Genomic DNA, 17,039 nt, shown 5'->3' with positions numbered 1-17,039 from the left:
TGCCCCTTCTAATTAAAGCAGGCTTATTGACAAGGAATGAATTTCTAATGATAACATTTGAGGCATGTAGTAGGCTGATAGAAATGGTACTTGTGGATGGGGCAACATTTGACATACCTCTCATCACACAATGGATATATCTACCTACTTTTCTCTAAACATAGGACAGAGGAGTTGCCTTGGCTGGTTTAGGGGGTGGAAGCAACCAGCTTAATTCACAAATAACCTATTAATGTTACCAAAAATCCATTTACAGGCAGTTGTCCATTCCAAACAAGCTCTGTATTTTGCCCATAATTTTTGCTTTGTCTTTTGCACTTCTGCCTTTTTTTTAAAACTGACTCTACCTGAGGCAAAGTGAGGTTGCTAAATAGGTATTGCATTTTTTAAAAAGATTTTTATTGGGAAATTGGGGGATGGGAACAGCACTGGGGAATTGGGGGAAGGGGAACAGACAATTTGCTGTCTTATTGTTCTTCAGTCTAGTTGTGGAGGACGTTGCTTCACTGGCCCAAGTTGGCACCATCATTGTGCTCTTCCCAGGTGAGGCAGGTCAGTTTCCGGCTTCTGGATGGTGGCTCACTGCATCTGCTTGCCACTCACGCTGGCTGCTGGCTACACACGGTAGCCCATGGCAACCCACTGCAGCAGGGGCTGCATCCTACGCTGTGGCCGGTGACTCCCGGCAGCCCTGCTCCAGGTTGAGCTGTTGTTCATCATCTTAGCTGTAGAGGGCAGTGTCACTGGCCCTCATACGTGGGATCCAAACCGGGGCCCTCTGGCGTCCCAAGCCAGCTCTTAACAAACGCGCCACTTGGCCGGCCCAGGTATTGCGTTTTTTCCCCCTGGGTTATCTAAAATCTTGTCTTCCTTACTAATGTTTTGAAATGAGCCTACCCCTAACCTCCCATACCTCACCTTCTTTTAAGGCTTTAAAATTAATCCTTACTTTGCCCAACAATTGCACTACTGAAAAGATGTGTATATAGAAAGGGCAATATCAGCAGATACAATGCATCAAATCAGTTTGTAATGTAAAGAATTCCAAATGATCTGATCCAGTCATTCAATGAAAAAGCACAAGGCTGCTCTTTGGCTCGGTTGACCAGCAAGGCACACCTTTTGTTAAAATTATAAATACTCCCACACCAGTTGGTAAATGCCACTACCCTTTGCCTTGACTACTTCAGATCCTACTCTGACATCCCCAGACCTACACAATATTCAATGACCAATAGGTAATGCCTGGCATGGGAAAGGACCTTCTGGTTCTTGCTCCAGGACTATAGCTGGAACCTGTTCTGATTTGTTGCTTCCTATGCCTTACCATGTGAATACCATCCACAAGATCAAAGCTATTGTGTACCAGGTACTGGGTTTGGCCCTGAATGTAGACCATAATCACTTTGTTTAAAGCTCTAGTAGTGATACTGAGGTTTATCTCAGCCTACTCTAGCACATGCATTCCCATGGAGCAGAATGTCCATGACCTTCAAAAGACAGACAACTTGAGCTGTTTCCAAAATAGCACTTGGCAGGCAGCCTAGACTCGCACAGGGACAGCAGACACAGACTGTGGGCATGATGGGCCAGCCCCCTGTCACATCACCTCAGGGGATCCTCAGTCCCATGGGATTCACTAAAAAACCCTTTACATTTGAAAAGCAGAAATTATCTCATCCACCTGAATGCCCTGGGAGCAGGTCCGTATTCTCAGTCTCATGCTTCAAATGCTGACTTTAGAACAAAACCCTCCATTCAAGGTCATATGGTGAGTCAGCTACTGAGTGGGGAGTGAAAAGAAAGGAAGAACAAACAACCCATAACAGGGATAATTTGAGCTGCCTCAATCTATGAGAAAGGCCTGGCCAAAACTTTCATATTCTTTATTTATAAATAGCTTGATAAATTGCTTTGGAAGAATGTTAATACACATAGGTAAGGAAGAAGTATGGTGGTAGTAGGTCTCTCTTTAATCAACTGTCCTGAAGACTCAGACTTCTGGTAGCCTTGTGATATAGGTGAATATACACTGAGCTTCTGCTCGCTGGCTTTATTTGTAACTCAAGAAGTATCTCATTTATTCTGCCTCAGATAAATATCACTGTTGGTCCCAATGCACATTGGCTACTATTAACCTTACACTAATGAAATGGTCATCTTCCAATTAATTCTGATTCTTGTGCACTAACTAATGAGATTAGTGCTGTCTGCCATTACAACTGCAGGAAGCTGATTTGTGATAAAGGGAAGCAGAATGAGTCTCATGTCTGAATATTTGTAAGGCCTAAGTTCTAGTCCTGACTCTGTTAAATCCTTTGGTAACATAAAGGGAGGCACATTCTCTCATTTTATTTTTTTCAGTTATAAAATATGGATGCTGCTGCTGCCTGCCTCATGGGTCAGCATAGGAAGAAAATATTATTATAGATAAGAAAACTATTTGAACATTCCAATACCTTCCAAAATGTAAGGAAATATGACTGTCTTCAGAATTACTCAATAGGTATGTGGAAAGCAGCATTTATCAAATACCTACTATGTCCCAGCAATTTTATGTTCATTAGTTTCATTTATCTTGACAACAATCCTCTGAAGTAGATATTAGTTGTTGCATGCAAAATTATGAGGGATAAAAATGACAAAATATATCAGGACATTCAAATTCTGATTATATTTTAGAAACAAGTAGATTTGATCTTAAAGAAAAACAAGCTTGCACACACACACAAAAATAGAATACAAATTACAAATGACAATGACACAACGGGTCAGATTGGCATCAAATTGAAGCTCTAACATAAAATTAAAGTAAATGTGTGATATTTCCCATAATTTATTTCACAGAAGTATTAATATGGTTTGCAGAAATTGAGAACACATTTAGGGTAAGGATTATCACCCTGGGAGAAATGTAGCCAATAAATCCAAACAACTACCCATGTTAAAATGACACTGTACACAGATGAAGAAATGCAAACTTATATTGGACTTAAAGTAGCAACACTGTGTTACCTGCTAGGGAAGCATACAGACCATATTGATGTAGATATTGGGTAGAAACCCAAGTGGTGATGAATGGTGGTACAAAGAAAGAAAAGTTGATTTCCATAACTATGAAAATACAAGCACACACGTGTGACAATATCCAAGGTACTGAAGACCTGTAGTTTCTTCCCTGACCAGTGACAGGCTACTGCTGTAACTAAACCTTGTTCATTATAGCAAGCAAATGAGGGGTGAGACCCCTGAGAGTAGGGAGTAGAAGACGGGGATGATCTACACTTTTATCCTCATCTTAGACAAAGAAAATGGGGCCCAGAAAATTGTTTCCCAGGCATTCAGCTAATGAAATTGGGATTCAAAGTGAACTGTATATGACCTTTCCATACCCATGTCTTTTCCAAAAAAATGTACTACTTCCCCCAAACAACATTCCCTCTCTAATAAATGGTGCCAAACCCTAGGGGATAGTAAGACACTGCTCTTTTCCCTGTCTTACCTATGCACCCTTCACCATGATCACCCCACTCTTCATACATGACTGACTTTTGCAAGCATTCCTACAAGTGGTAAACATCAATCACTGTTTCCCTGTTTAAAGGGTTAGAATATGTGATGAAATAACAAAGCTGATCTCTCTCTCTCTCTCTCTCTCTCTCTCTCTCTCTCTCTCTCTCTCGAGCTGATCTCCATTAACAAAGCTAACTAATTATCCCGGGGGCTCAAATTCACCCATGGTCATATCTGTTCTCCCTCATCATTGCTTGGCCTCCCAGGCACAGAGATCCTTGAAGGCCAAGATGTTCTCTGAAGCAATCTATCCAAATAGTCTGCATAGAATCCAGCACAGGGCTTGATACATAGCAGACACTCCAAATACTTAATGAATGAATAAAAACCATACTCTCATCATATGCAATAAGATTATGTCCTAAATATCTTAATTATATTAGGATTCTTGGGAAATTTTGTCAGAGATTATACACAAAAAATAAATTGAGATGAAACTAATAATTAGCTTCTACTTGGAAACGCTCCTCTTCCTCAATCACTAACCTAATAACACTTGTTCTAGTCTCAAATTTATTATCACCAGTCAGAGGAACTAGAAGAAGATACCTCCCCTCTTTAAGTCTTAGTTTCTCCATTTTTAAATTAACAATGTTGAGCTAGAACAGTGGCTCTCATCTCTGACTTCACGCTCGAATCACCTGGGAAAGTTTTAGAACTACTGATGCTAAATCCTGCCCAGTGTTTCTGATTTAAATGCTGTGGGGTGAGTCTTGAGCATCAGTATTTTTTTTACCTTCTCCAGTGAGTCCCTTCTTCCTCTAAAAACCAATATACTGACTACAGCTGGGTCTGTCTTGATATCAGGACTGCTCTGTTTGTTCTCCACTTTCCTCCCTAATACCACACACCCCAAGTTCTATCAAAGAGTTGCTCAATAGCCTAACATCTTGCTTTACCCCATTTACCTATTGACTTAGAACTTTGTGTGTACTCTTGGGTCTCCTGAGCACTGCTATTGATATCTGCTTTTCAATGTTAAGGAGTTATTTTGCCATTAAAGAAGCTCCCCTGATCCCACAATGTTTCCCTAAAACATTAGCTGGCCTGCCCTGCTTTCAGGCTGGAAAAGCCCAATGAACAAATATGAGCAGCCTGGAATGCACTCACTGATCTGGAATAAATCCATTAGCACAATGCATAACTTTCCATCTTACTGGACTTTTTTATGGCACTGAGCCTGCCCATTCCATCCGGCCTTTTGTCAAGAATGTCCTTGACACTTATGGAATTGATTTGTTCTTCCTTTACTTTAAATAATAAGCCAACAGTTACAAGGAGCTTTATAAGGTATCGATTTAACATACAAACCACATAATGGCCCCTGAATGCTACAGCAAGAGCCAATGCCTCATCAGCCAGGAAGATGAATATAGTGATATCCTAGTGTTTTCTTAACGTGTCAAAACATTCCTGAGCTCTAGGCTTGCTGAAGAGCAGACATACCATGGATTTAGAAATGTCAAATTAAAATATTCTGGGCTATTTTCAGAAAGACATGAGCCTTTCTAACTCCTAGCATTCTGTCAACAATGCTTTTTTCAGTTCATAGGACTTGTAAAGGAAGGCTCTCCCTCAGATGAACAGTGTGAACACTATACAGAGAACAGAGGGTCCCTCAAGGTCATAAGATAGCTTTATTCTGGAAGCATACCACTAGAAATATTTGCCTGCTCTGTGTGTAGATAGAAAAGGCTGGAAATGGGGCAGGATAAGGGTGGAAGGAAACATAGGTCACGAATCAATGAAAAATTCTCCAACTGCAAATATCCTAAAATACAGGTTTGAAAAACTAGAATCTGACATGGTCTTTTAATGGTATACAGCTTAGCCCTTCAAGCACAGGAAAGTGCAGAGGTCCTTTATTGTAGACCTTTGGTCAAATTGCCAAAACTACATGAGATCATTATTCCCTTCATTGACAAATGCCTTGGAGGAATAGTAATCTACTCACCTTGTCTCTACTTCTTCATATTTTATTCGTTCTTCAAATTTGCCTTCTACATTCTCCACTCTGCTAAAACTGCTCTCATTAAGATATCAATGATCTCCTAATAGCCAAATCCCATGGTCATCTCTCAATCCTCATTCTGATCAACACCTCTACATTATTTAACACTGTTAACTGCTCTTTCCTTCTTTGATGTTTGTGACACAATCTATGTCCAGATTCTCCTCCAATTTCTCCACTTTTATTTTCAGTTGCCCTCTTAGGCTATTCTTCCCATTTATATCCCTTATATGATGGAAATTTTTTATTGGCCCTTTTCTCACTTTGCAAATACTCCCATGATATGACTTATACAACTCTCAAATCTTTATCTCTTGTACCGATTATTCTCCCACACTCCAAACTCATATAGTCAACTCTCTTTTGGACATCTTCACCAGGAAGTTCAGCCAACACTCATACCCATTCTCAAACTGCTCTTCCTCTTATAGTGTTTCAGTTATTACAATAAAAAATTACAATAATTAATATTGTCATCTCCAAACCCTTTCTCACCTCTATCCTCCTCATTGTCTCCAGAGTTTCTCTTGAAAATATAGACATATCTGATATTGCCACTCTGTTTAAAAACTTTTAGAGTGGAGGAGTTCCCTCTACCTATAGAATAAATTTAATCCTTACCCCATAACATTCCAAGTATATAACAAGCTGGTCCTGTTTTATATTCTTAGTTTTACTCCTGGCATCCCCAAAACTACCCAACACCTCAGTCATACCTAATCTATAACCTACCACTCCTTAAATGTGTTGTGCTAGCTCATTTCTCACTGCCTTTGTTCATACTGCTTCCTGTAGCTAAAAGAATCTTCTCTCCTCATTTCCAAATCACATTTTTTAAATGTCACCTTGTCAAACTATAATGTCATCTCCTGTGTAACATCTCCAGGCTGAATTAATTGTGGCCTTCTCTGAACTGTGAACTTTGTACGGACCATAACTCTATCACTCATGCACACTGTTTTACAATTAGGTACATGAGAGTTCTTTAAGGGCTAGAATTCTGTCTCAGGCTTTATGTTTGATACCTCAGACTCTGGAATCAGACAGTCCTGAATTTGAGGACCAACTCTGGTACTTAGTAGCACTGTGTGATTTTGCACAACATAACTAACTTCTCTAAGCCTCAGTACTTTCATCTGTAAAACTGGTATAACAATAGTGTTTCAATAAGACTAAATGAGATAATACATATAAAACAGTTATAGTGCCTGATGCATAATGCACATTCAATAAATGTTAACTATTACTATTTTTTTTCTGTGTCAGCACATGGTCTTGAAAAGAGCAGTAGTTAATAAATGGTTACTGAATAAATTAATCATAGCATGGAAGACCTAGGAACCCTTGCTAAATAGACAGTTTCTTCTTTTTTGGATCTTGGGATTATTGTCTGAGTAACAAAAAATTGACTTACATAATGAATTTCTTTCTCTGCAGTCATATCATTACAGTAGCAATTGGGGAAACCAAAAGCTTTGTATGTGTATGTTATCTTTTGAGCCTGGACCTATTGTATCTTTATTCACAGCAAATACAAGTTTTGAAGTGTACATTTCAAACATCTTTTCCCAGATAAGTCCAAAGACTTTTTTTTCTAGTTTAGTATTTGACAAATAGGATGAGTCAATTAATGTGATAATTATTTAATACAGCAAGCAATAACTTCTAACATGTAATGATAATTGAGTCCAGCATGCTTGAACATACATTCTCTGAGTCAGGTTTAGCAACATGTCTTGAAGTTAAGACCTTAGAGGTTTAATTAATTCCAAACTCCTCTGCCAATACAAATTTATTTAAATTAATGACATTTTTAAATTCTTACCTCCTTTCACCTATAATCCATCTTAATTTCTCGACCTCCATTTTAGTCATGAAATCCTAAAAGATTACATTCATGTTCAACTTAGAATAATCTGTTTAATATCCCTTGATAAGGAATATTTTTTTAAAATTCCAAATTTTGGCATGCTTTCAATAGAAGCCCTAGTCTTTGGGAAAAACAAACACTATAGTCTTTCACTTTACTTGATCCTAGAAAAGGCCTAGAGGAAAATATATATGTTCAGATTACTGTAAATTAGTGTAAAAACCTGAAATTTGAAGTGTCATTATTATACATTATTATTTTTTAAAAATATAAGAACAGTAAAGGAAGTTTGGAAAATGAGGGTAAGGATTCATTGAAAACTCTACTATCCACTAGATAGTATACAAAATATACAACTAGAATTATTTTTGTATATATATTTCCATTCTCTTTCATTTGCCTGCATTCTCTCAAAGCTTGCCTCCCAAGCATATCTGGTGCACTAAGGAGATTTTAAGAACTTCAGAAAAACTGTAATTCTAATAGTATGACTTTTTAGAAGGGTTTCCCATGGCTTTTGTTTCTCAGACAAAAATACTCTAAGAGTAAGATGACATAATGTCCCAAATTTACAAAAAATAATTATCTCTGTACACACAAACTACCAATTCCCAGACAAGGTACTGGTGATCAGCTAATGAGCTGATCTTTGGTGACTATCTTATCACTAACCATGTCCATTACTAACTTGTACAAAGGCTGGGATCAGCACCTTTCCTTCAATTTTGACTCTGAAAAAGAAATGGGATTAGAAGGGAATTACCTATTGGCAATGACTTCAATCTTCATGATATTAAAAAATAAAAATTAAGAGACAGAGAGCATTGAAAAATCTTATTCTGATCCCAAAAGAACAATACAGTATGCAAATAATCACTCTTGTATGCAGTTAATCATTGATTATTCATTAAAACAGAAAATAGCTGATGCTTTGGAGTATGTTAAGTGATATGGACCTTCAACTTTTAGTCTCTTGTTCCTCCTCCCTCCCTCACACACACACACATACACACACACTCAGGATAATATTTGTTTAGATTACATTTTTTATGTTCATGAAAACCTAACGTTGGGATTAATGAAAGCCTAAATTTAGGGCCTTCTTACCTTTGTTTCTCAAATTAATCTTTTCTTCATTAAGTCTTTCACAGCTCTTGAAACCCACACAGTTTCCCCTTCCTCTGAACACTTTTTTTCCCACTTAATTGTCTAAGCTACATATTTTAATGCTAGATTTTATATTTTATAATCTTGGTTCATTTAATGTGTTTAAGGCTTGTCTCCTTAACTAGATCATGAATTATGTGATAGTTTGTACCTAGTACTTTCTTTCTGTCTGTTGTGGTCCTTGTCACATAAACTGTGAGCTACTTGGGGCAGGCAGCATGCCTTGTTCACTTTTGTCCCCCCAGCATTGATAGTGGAGATGTGCAATAAAGTTATTATTGAATGAATAAATAAATGAATGGATGGATAGATGAAAAATTGGCACCCAAGAAATGTACCTGTATGATTAATGGATTTCAGAGTACTTGCCAGTAAAAACGATGGCCTACAAGTGTTGATATGTCAGTCAGAAATTACTTATTGAGTACCTACTATCTGCAAGACACAGAGATTCTGGGCGAATAAGAGAAGGTAGGTCTAGAATTAGAAATTCACTGTATATAAGACATAAAGCATAATGCAATTGCCTGAATTTTTGTCACTGTAGTCTGTGTGCAGCACAATGAAATTTTTCTGTACTACATGAGGTGAACTAATTTGGGGGAGCAGAATATTTCCATATCTTGTATGACTCTCTTGTCTTAAGTTGAGTTGAATTGTTCAAATATTGGGATATATAGTTGCTTCTATGATGTCTTCCTTGCTCTATCATAATTTCTTTCAGTCAATGGGGATATAAGTTAGAGAGACATCTGTGTTCCAGTGAAGTTACTAAAGCCCATTGACAAATGACTAATAGGTAAAGATATAGGGTATGCAGAAGAAGTTGCAGTTAAGGCATTTGTACTTCCCCAGTTAAGCCTTTGCTTCCATTTTAGAGACTGGAGCCTTTAGGCTTCTCCTGCTATCCTTCTGACACCTTTTAGGAAAAATGTGCTTTAATAACATAACAACACAGAAAGGAAGAATGGAAATTATCATAAAAACATGGGCTTTTTTCTCCAACATTGTCAGCCTTTCAGCAGTCCATCTATGTGGAGCTGCCCTATGCTTGTCAATGAGAGGATAAAAAAGATATGGAGGAGACATTTTATGGGGCCATTTCAGCTGTTCATTTTAAATACACCCTCCATCAAATATAGTGATCTGGGACTTGGAGATCACAGACAGCTGGGTTGCTTGAAAAGGGAAAGGACATTATAGTATTGTATTATTATACATTTTCTGAGTTCCAGAATATCTGGGTCAGTGTCAAAGGACAAGGGGAGCCTTTTTTAACCCATGGCTTGAAACACACTGGGCTGGGGGCAAGCCCAAGGCTAACTAACAGGTCCAATATCATGAGACCATGATTGTGGTTGCCGGGAATTTGATTAGGGGCAATTTGTTTTTGTTTTTAGAATAGAAGCTCTTGGGCAGGCAAGTCAAAAATGAATATTTTAATGGAGAAATTTAATAACACCATTGAGTTCACAGCTTGGCCTCAGTAATTCCTTCTTTTATTAAGGATCCATTCAAAAGCAGATGTCTGAATCTGAGGTTTTATGACAATGTCTCTCCATGTCCAACATCATTCACTTTTACTCTCACCCCTCAGCACTTTAGCAAACACACGTAAAATATATCCAGCCTAAAGGCACAAATCAGACAATCTTCCTAGAAGGGCTAAGAATGAGGAAGGCTCATTTGGGTTGCAGAGACCTGGGAAAATTAGGTTCCCAGTTTGTTGATGGAGGAAAGTTAGGGTTTCCAAAGAAGGGGAACAGTTCAACACATAGGTTAACAAAGCAGTTGGTTTGATGGTTTGATTATATAACACATCGTTATGAAATGAGGCATACACTTAATCGAAGCCTGATCACCACAGGCAACATACTTGCTTAATTCAAAAACAGGAGTGTCTCGCTGAGGATGAAATGCTGAAAACTCGATGTTCAGTCAGTCAGTCCATCAGGACTTTGCTCATCTCCATGCTGTGTAGTGAAAATTAGCAGTGGAACAATCTGAGAGCTGAAAGATTCCTTAAAGATTAGAGACTGGCCTCTCCTCTTTGCAGATGGAGATACTAAGGCCCAGGGGTGCACCCAAGGTTGCATTGGTAGGACTACAACTCAGGTCCTCTGACTCCCCAAATGGGTGTACTTTCCATTATACCACCCTACCTTTCAATGTTTATAATATATTCATCATGATGACCCTGAAATGGTAAAAGACCTGAAGTACCTTCTGAATTGTTAGAGAAAATCATAATCGGTTCCTTGTATTGCCAGTGTGCCATGAATTTCAATGCATTTATTTTCTGCACTTTTGTTTCTATAAGAATTCTCCATTAAACATAACTTTGAATTAATCTGAATAGTCTATTCCCTAACCCTGCCAGATAACATCTTGTGCTAGGCAATGGTATGTGCTCTTTTCCTCAGTATCCATCTCCTGAGAATGTTAATATCTAGGAGTCTTTGCTAAACGCATGACATTGGGAGAAGGCAGGTAAGAAAAAAAAAAACTAAATAATTCCCAGTTCCTATACCTAAGGACAACTTGTCAACATTTTTAGCTGAGGTGCTCAAGCTTTTTCAATACCAGGCACAAGGTATCTCTGGCAATGTGGAGTAGTCCTAGGTGGTTTTCAATACCCCACTGACCTTTTGGTTCCACTCCTAAGTGTGAGAGGCCAATGCCCTCAAACTGAATGTAGCTTCTTGAGGGAAGCTTATTGTGATGCTCCCCTAATCTTTCCCTGAATAGTACCCCATATGCTATAATTTTCTTAATTCACTCTTAAAGTCCTAATCAAAACATACCCACCCTGTGTCCTATGCCCCCAGGACAATGGCATTAGCGAATATAAAAACTAATTGATTCCGAGGTGTTAATGAGCACTAATACCTCACTTATCCTAGCTGATCCAAATGTAATACTTTCTTTTTAATGAACCCTCCATGCCAACCTAAAGCAATTTGGTAGAAATTCCTGGCACAAGAGTGGTTCAGGGGCATATAGGAGCATTTTGGTAGTCCTCAAACCACACCGTGTAGGCAGCTGTGCTTCAGATCATTCTGGAAAGTCAACTGAGTACAAATTATAAAAATAGAAAAATATAGGAAAATTGCCTATTCAATCTATGTGTACAGCCCCCCAGCTCTCACCTTATCTAATTCTGTAGCCATTTTGAACATATACTCTGAACCTGGCACCGTGCTGGCTGCTGTGGATACAAAGATGCCTATGACATATCTTGGAGCTCCTAGTTCTATGGTCCAGCTGGGGCTTCTAACAAAACTTAGAGCTGCTTACTTGATTGTCAGAGGAAATAAAACAGCAGAAAAAGCTGGCAGCTCTTTGCTTATCATCACTTACCAACAGAGACTTGCCCTTTAGTTTAAATACTTCTTTTTGTTTCAAACACAAAGAAGATGAAGATCTCCATGTGATGCACCTAATTTTAGAGGTAAAAACAAAGAGTGAGTGATCAGAAAAGTGAAGCCTAAAGTGGGCAAATTGCTAGTCTTTTCCCAAGCAAACCAACATAAACCCTGCTACAAGGTCTTTGAAGAGAAATCCACTAATTAAACTTGTTTTTACCATGACAAATCAGAGCATTATAGCACACTGGAGATACCTGAAAATAGGAGGTAGCGTATCTCAGGTAGTTTAACTGGAATATTTCCCCCTACTGGTAAGAATCAAAATCCTGACTTCAATGGATGGGGTCATATACATATAATATTGTATGTCAACTATAAGTGAATATATATATATATATTCATATGTATATATATATGTATATATATATACATATATATGTGTGTGTGTGTATATATATATATATATATATATATAGTCATGGGACGTGGAGTATAGTGAGGGAGTGGAGTCAAGGGAATTGTAATAGATATGTAGGATACTGGGGGGAAATGGGGCAGCGGATTGGGGGGGGTTGTCACTTCGAGGGGTAAAAAGTATAACTATTGCACTCTGTTGTACAGCTGAAACTAATTCTAAAAAATGTGTATTTCATAATAAAAATAATTTAATAAAAAAAATCCTGACTTCAAAGGAATGATAAGCTATTCAAGCCATAAAAAAATGTTAAAGATCATTGAGTCCTCATTTTTCAGGTGAGGAGACAGACTGAGGCTCAAAGAAGTCAGGTGACATACCTGTGGCCATACATCTAGAAAATAGCAGGGCTGGGACCAGAATCCAGAGCTCTTGAATGCTACTTATTCATTCATCTAGTCAGTCAACTAGATTTCTTGAGCACCAACTATGTGCCAGGGATTATGCTAAGTTCGGGGGTAGAGGCTATACAAGTGGTCTCTATTCTTGCCCTTAGAAAGCTGGTGGAAACAGACATTAAACAAATGACTTGTTAATTATTTACAAATATATTCCATGCTGTGAAGGATAAGTACAGAATGCTATGAGAGTGATTAGCCTTGTTGAGAGAGTAAGAAGTTTCCCCAAGGATGTCATGTTTTAGGCTAAGAAATAAAAGATAAAATGTGACTATATTCCCTATACTGTATTTCACATCCCTGAGACTATTTTGTGACTATTAGTTTGTACTTTCTAATTATGTAGGATGCCAGATGGGTACTGGACTTATCAGGGGGAACACTTCATTGATTGTGTAGATGCCTGACTACTGTGCTGGACACCTGATGATAATGTAGAATAATATTGAATGTCAACTATAATTAAATAAATAGATAAATACATAAATATACATGTGGACACACACACACACACACACACACACTCATACACACACGAGGTGCCAAAACAATGTATACACATTTTTTTTCATGGAATAGTTCTTGAGTATTTATTGCTCCGATAGATTTAAAAAGTTCTTAAACATAATGTGGCAATGGCTCTAATACATCTGTAAACAGAATACCACTAATAAAAATTGTATTGGCATGAAATACTATAATTATGCATATGTAAAATGTTTAAATCTTAAAGCCTCTTAACATAATCATGTATATCTATATACAAAACATACATAAATTTCACTTTATTTAAAACATGAAAGAGGAAATTTCAAATCACAGTAAACATAATAAATATAGAACTTGCTTTGTTAAAAATCTACAGTATACATTCAAGTAAAGGCTAAACTTTCAATGCCAACTATATATGGGACAAAATTAAAATATTTACAATAATCAGTTCCCTAAAAGTGCTATTTTTAATACCTATAAGAGGAAACTCATTCTAGCGCTTTTGTTTCCATCCAAACATCTATACATTCCTTTATTCACAGAACCAGATGCTTCTGTTACTAAAAATACATACCCAAAGCTTTTATATCCTTTTAAATAGATTTAACATTTTAACTCTTTGGGGGTGGAACAGGAAGTCCGAACAACTCAGACCATCTTAAATTATTAGAGATGATTAACTTTATGACACACCCTGTTTCAATCGAGATGTGAAATTTGATGAACATGTTAATAAAAAAACATTCTAGTCCACATGTCTAAGGTAAGTCATCCTTTTCTACATGAAAACTGGTGTAGGACAAGGAACAGCCACTATAGCAACCTTCCTGTGACCCAGCTCTCGGTGTCACGCTCCATTTCTGATTTGTGCCTTCTCTTCCAACCTGATTTGGTTTAGTCTCTTCAGGAGTTATATTCAGCACATTGATTGAACTATGTTCAGATACACAGCAACGTGGCTGGCAAAAGTCTGAAGTAGGAGAAGCAGGGAGAGATTTCGTTAAGTTTAGAGGTGCAAACCGGAGACCCATTAGACACGCCATGGGGTTTCTTTTGTCGTGGCCTTGAGTGCACTGTAAGATTGTCCTGATCAGAATTTCCTGAGAAGGCACTGAAAAGTCTCACATTTTCTGAGTTCTAGTGGTCAAAGGTAGTCATATTTAAAAACTGCTGCTTTACCAACTGACTCATTCTTCTTCAAATGCCTTTCTCTCCAATCCCAGGAGATTGGGATTCTTCATCTTTGTTTCTCAAAATTCTTTTTTTGCTCTTTAAACAGGGACCACTCTTCTTTGAGCCGTTCCTTTTCTTCCAACAAATAACAGTCCCGTATCAGAGATGTGGTATCGTCATCACATGCAGTAGCGAGCTGCTGCTGTAAAAGTTGCTGCTGAGTTTTAATCATTTCTTTACACTGCTGAATTTCTAACCCAAGTTTTTCAGTTTCCTGTTCATGGTCTCGTTGTGAGATTACATCTTCGTCATTAACACCTTCTAGGTGTACCTTTGAAACTTGGTTATCAAGTTTTTCTACATGACTTTTCAAAATTCCCCACTGTTTTCTGATGCTGTTTGTAAGCTGCTCTCTCACAGTTTCACAGGAAAGGTCCCACATACTCTCTGTTCAGTTCCCCGGCATCTTCTTCAACATCAGAGATAACAGTTCCTGTACTATCATCTGCTCTTCCTCTAGGTTTCTGCTTTTGGGGAGAAAGAAAAGAAATCATTTCCTTTTTCATTGGCTGAAGAACCTTCTTAAGTTCAGCATTTTCCATTAGGATTTGTTTCTGATGATATTCACAATCATTCAAGAGAATTTTATACATTTCATCTTCATTCCAGGCTTCACTTTTACCAGTCCTCCAAGAGCCTCTCTTTCCATCAGATCTCCCCACATAATTTAAAACTTCCATGGGTAATTTTTTTTTATCCTTCTTATTCATAACAAGTTGATGTAGATGTTCCTTTAGTTTATTATATTCATGCTCTTTTCTCTTCATATCATAATTATATTGAGTAGCTCGATTTGCAATGATATTTTGTAATTTTTTGTACCTCATCTTTCTCATTTTTCAGTAACTGATGCAAATTCCTGTTCTTGCATTGTAACTGTCTGTCTCTTTCCTGAAGCTCAATCATTTCTCTCCTGGAGGTTTCCAGCTGTTCCTTAAGTTTTGCATAGCAGTTCTGCAGATAGTCCATATCACTTCCCAGTTTCAGATTTTGTGTTTCCACATTTTCCTGAGCTAGAAGGTTCTTCCGCTGAAGTACAAGTAGCTCATTCATACAATTTAAAACAGCAACTATATTTAATTCTCTCTTTGTCTCTTTACCTTTGGACTCTTCATATAATGAAGGAAAACTGAAAGTAGTCAATTCCTGATCAAGATATGAAATACTTTGTTCAATAGTCTCCTCTGTGCAGAAGGCACTGAAAAATCTGTGCACATTTTTTATAAAGGTTTTGATGAACATAGCACTTGCTGTGAGTATAAACTTGATGGAGACATCTTTGTGCCTGAGGTATGTTGAGATATATTTTTGCTTTCTGTAGACAGACCTGTATCTGTAATAGTCATCCAATTTCCCATAGCAGTTGCCGGAGTCAGGATACCTGAGGAACCAGTTCAGTAATGAAACATATGGTCCAGCTGCTGTTGCTCTTCTATGTAGGCATCTCCATCACGGTTCCGGGAGCGGCAGGCAGGCACCACTAGGCATCCAAGACAGGCTTGCTCAGCCCGGAGGACCGGCACCTGTATACACATTTTTTTTTAAAGATTTTTATTGGGTAATTGGGGGGATGGGAACAGTACTGGGGAATTAGGGGAAGGGGAACAGACAAGTTGCTGTCGTTTTGTTCTTCAATCTAGTTGTGGAGGACACTGCTTCACTGGCCCAAGTTGGCACCATCATTGCGCTCTTCCCGGGCGAGGCAGATCAGTCGCCGGCTTCTGGACGGCCGCTCACTGCGGCTGCTGGCCGCTCACGCTGGCTGCTGGCTACATACGGTAGCCCATGGCAACCCACTGCTACAGGGACTGCAGCCTATGCCGTCGCCAGCGACTCACGGCAGCCCAGCTCCAGGTTGAGCTGTTGTTCAGCATCTTAGCTGTAGAGGGCAGTGTCACTGGCCCTCATATGTGGGATCCGAACCGGGGCCCTCTGGCATCCCAAGCGAGTTCTTAACCATCGCGCCACTCGGCCGGCCCTATACACATTTTAAGAGACGTTATCTATGTATTACTTTTCAAAGTTGAATTGAATTATGATAGCAATGTGTAGTATGATGTTCGCTCAAAAGATGGCATTAATCAAGTGAATGCTAGTCTCACCATGTGACAGGCAGGACAGTCAAAGAAAATGGTGGATATACAGTTATTGTTCAAGAAGTGCAAGTCCATTTTGAAGTAGTATTTGAAATTCAAGAACATTGTGAAAGTACATCAACAATGGAGGAGTGGGTATGCAACAGAGCATCTAACATGCCTAACATTTGCATGAATTCATGATAACTTTGAGATGCATGGTACTGTGTGAAGAAATTGAAATGGAATGCTCAGTGATACAAGTGGACACTGATCAACATTGCTCAAGCAGTAGTTCACTGTAATCAGCAGTGTCTGGATGCTGATGGTAACCACTTTGAGCACCTCTTCTAATTGCAGAAGTCAAATGGGACTTG

At 38.4% G+C, this 17,039-nt stretch overlaps 1 protein-coding gene and 1 pseudogene across 7 annotated transcripts in view; one reads left to right on the top strand and one right to left on the bottom strand.

Moving 5' to 3' along the window:
• GRIA3 (glutamate ionotropic receptor AMPA type subunit 3) overlaps positions 1 to 17,039 on the top strand; it is a 483,327-nt gene that overhangs the window by 51,124 nt on the left and 415,164 nt on the right. The window lies entirely within an intron of this gene.
• On the bottom strand, positions 14,113 to 15,989 carry LOC109390889 (afadin- and alpha-actinin-binding protein pseudogene; annotated as a pseudogene).

This window comes from Hipposideros armiger, unplaced genomic scaffold (genome assembly GCF_001890085.2).
Source record: "Hipposideros armiger isolate ML-2016 unplaced genomic scaffold, ASM189008v1 scaffold_281, whole genome shotgun sequence".
Lineage (NCBI taxonomy): Eukaryota > Metazoa > Chordata > Mammalia > Chiroptera > Hipposideridae > Hipposideros > Hipposideros armiger.
This window is presented reverse-complemented; position numbering and strand designations above follow the sequence as displayed.